The 3,379-nt window shown below is 43.5% G+C and overlaps 1 protein-coding gene across 1 annotated transcript in view; it reads right to left on the minus strand.

Annotated features, from left to right (window-relative positions):
• Window positions 1-700: 700 nt before the first annotated feature.
• The window catches only part of LOC123092472 (protein YIPF5 homolog), a 4,628-nt gene continuing 1,949 nt past the window's right edge, over window positions 701-3,379 (minus strand). Inside the window, exon 2 of the mRNA XM_044514252.1 lies at window positions 701-1,039. The gene's annotated coding sequence lies outside the window, so the exon portion shown is untranslated. The remainder of the gene's footprint in view (window positions 1,040-3,379) is intronic.

The raw sequence follows: 3,379 nt of genomic DNA on the forward strand, positions 1-3,379 counted from the left end.
ACAGCACAAACCACCGCACCTTGCCGACAAGGCAAAGAGGAGCACTGCCCGAGACCAAGAACCACCCTGGTTTCGAGTCGCAACCATGCACCAAACGCATAGACGCGTTCCTGACCTCTTGCGCCAAATCAGGGCACCACGCTGACCACCACAGCAGAGCACACGGGCCTCCACCACAACAACACCGCCGGCAGACACACCACCCGAAAAAATCGGATCGAAACCAGGCAGCACCCCCTCCCAGTAGCGACATGAGCAGATCCCGCTGCCACCGGCAACCAGCAGGCAATGAGGAACCCAACTAAGCTCAAGTACCGTCTATTTCAGGATGCACTGAAGCAATTGCACCCACTCTTGCTCCAGAATGCAAACCCACAGCTATTTTTTAACATTCTATTGCAAGCACATGGGCCTCGCCTCAATCGCTTCAAAGTGACAGCAAGATCTAGGCTATTTGATCGTGGAGAGGACAGGTTTAATGGGCTTACAGGCATATCCTTAACCTGCACACTCATGCCAACGGCAGAGTTAAGCAACTCCACAAAAGAAACTGACTGATCGACTAGTTTTAGCAAGCTAGAAAGAACTACTAAAAACCACATCCAATTTATGAATCAGTAGTTGCCAGCGTCTCTAACGATAGGACAATTCTATTATCAAACTGAAATGCAGAAGAAAAAAAAGTAACACAGAAAGGAAATTAGGCACCACGGGCGTGGTAAGCAAGCACGATGAACAAGTTCAAACAGACCACAAGTGTACTCTTTCGAAAATTGCTAGCTAATCCCATCAAACTTCGGCAAAAGCTAATTAGTTATAATATTTTCACTGTCCTGATCTTGCCTTACGTTTCTTTACCAAGATCTATACCAGCCCCCTACCATGCCACAGAAACTAAAGGATGAAAAGCAGTAGACTGTTACAGAATATATTCCAAACTGACTAGATCATCGATAGTTCTGTAGCATCAATAAACCACTCCAGTCGCTGATCAAAAGCAGTTCAATGCTCCATAGGGCAAAAGAATACTGAGTGTGATCTGCATACATTTAGAGGGAACAAATTCAATAATAGGTAAACAACAGCAAGGGGAACCTAGTAAATGCAATGTTACAACCATGTAGAAATTGCAAATGCAACACTGGGAGGAACAGAGAAAATGTAGAACAAGATCCCCTTATGTAAATAATCATCCAAAGATTCCCTTAGGCCTTGTTCGGTTAATCCCCATCACAAGGGGATTGGAGAGGATTGGAGGGGTTTGATGTGGATTTTGACTTGCTGAGGATTTAATCCCTGCCAATCTGCTCCAAACCCCTTGAAACCCTGTGAAACCGAACAAGGCCTTAAGAAGATACTCTCTCTGTAAAGAAATATAAGATCGCTAAGATCACTACTTTAAGATCACTACTTTAGCGATCTAAACGATCATATTTCTTTACAGAGGGAGTACTAAATGAGTTTATCTCGTATTTACTTGAGCTAGGAACCAACACTAGACAAAACAAGAATATCAACTTTTAGCAAAATTCTGAACTGAGAAATGTTCAATGAGAGCCATTTCAGTATCAGAAGTAGAAGTTTGACCCTAATGCGATAATTAAGAACTGAATAACAGAATGTTGTTTGATGAGAGCCATTTCAGTATCAGAACTACTCCTCCGTAAACAAATATAAGAGTGTTTAGATCACTAAAGTAGTGATCTAAACACTTATATTTCTTTACAGAGGGAGTACCAATTTGATGCACTAAAACAATGAAAATCTCACATCACAGCATAGGCTGAATGGAAGAAAAAATGCAGGCTCTTTCATGCAAACTGTTACATGGGCAAGGTGAAGTTGCATAGAAGTTCTCATTAAATTTCCAATCGAGATTAAGAGACTAATCAAAAAAGAAAAACAGAAAGTCAGGAGAAGTGTTGCAAGCACTCATCAGAGCTGAAGGAGTAGGCATTATTATGACGCAAAACATCTTCATTCTATCATTCACACTTTAACATCACTATACATCTGTCAACATTTTACAGCTCTAGATGATACTCGCAGATAGTGTAGACCAATGCGAGCAGAAGAATCTTTTATATCATCTGAACAAGAATATAAAAATTACTCCCTCCGTCCAAAAGTAAGTGTCTCAAGCTTAGTACAACTTTGTACTAAAGTTAGTGTAAAGTTGAGACATTTATTTTGGGACGGAGGGAGTACTAACTACTGTACTGACTATGTGTGGGAAAATTGGACATCGCCAGTAACACAATATTTTTCTGATCTAGATTTCACATGTTTAAAACATGTACAACAAGGACAGATTTTATTGTCATCACGATGGCTTCAGTAAATTGTTTAAGGTTTCACTTCTCTCTTTTTACCTTACAAGTTACAGTTTTTGCCCACTAACCAGCCAAACTCAGTCTCTTCTTTTTTATTTGTCCCCAGATATTTCAGTTATTTTTCGATGTTTGGAATCTAACTGATGGTTTGGGCATATACAGCACAGGCCTGCACAGCAGACGGTTAAGGCGTGCTGATAATGTCAAGAAAAGTCGGGGTAGATCAAACTTGACATGGGAGGAGTCCGTTAAGATAGATCTGAAGGACTGGAATATCACCAAAGAACTAGCCATTGACAGGGGCAAGTGCAAGTTAGCTATGCACATGCGAGAACCAGGAGTTGGTTTCGAGATCTTATGGGCTTCAACTCTAGCCTACCCAACTCCTTTGGGACTAGAAAGGCTTTGTCGTTGTTGTGGTTGGAATCTAACTAATAAGATATAATGCATAGAGAAACACATAACTCCATAGGCCTCTTAGGGCACACAGAGCATGCCAAATTCGTCATGTACTCAACGGACACTGATGCCAAATTTGTTAAGTTGGCCCCAAATCCCTGTCAAATGGTCCCAACGCTGACGCAGACTAATAGATAAAAGAATATCTTATTTCCCAACCAACAACCACAATATCTCTCTCTCATGCATCTTATCTTTCTTTCAGAGTAAAACCCTGACTACACACACCACCAAGCCCACTGCCCCCGCCAGAGGCATCCCGGTCAGCTCCAAACCCACCCGCTCCTCTCCCTCCTCACTGTTGTGCCCGACTGGGCCACCACCGTGTCGGAGCGGATCCACAAGCCACTCTTTCTTTCAGAGTCAGACCATGACTACACACACCACCAAGCCCACTGCCCATGCCAGAGGCATCCCGGCCAGCTCGAAACCCACCCGCTCCTCTCCCTCCTCACTGTTGTGCACGACTGGGCCACCACTGTGTCGGAGCGGATCCACAAGCCACTCCCCCATGCTTCTGGATCAGGGATTTAACGCGTCGGTCGGCAGTCGGCACCACATGCTGTTCCTACAGGCCGCAGAGATCC

The sequence above is a fragment of the Triticum aestivum genome, chromosome 4B, assembly GCF_018294505.1.
Source record: "Triticum aestivum cultivar Chinese Spring chromosome 4B, IWGSC CS RefSeq v2.1, whole genome shotgun sequence".
Taxonomy (NCBI): Eukaryota; Viridiplantae; Streptophyta; class Magnoliopsida; order Poales; family Poaceae; genus Triticum; species Triticum aestivum.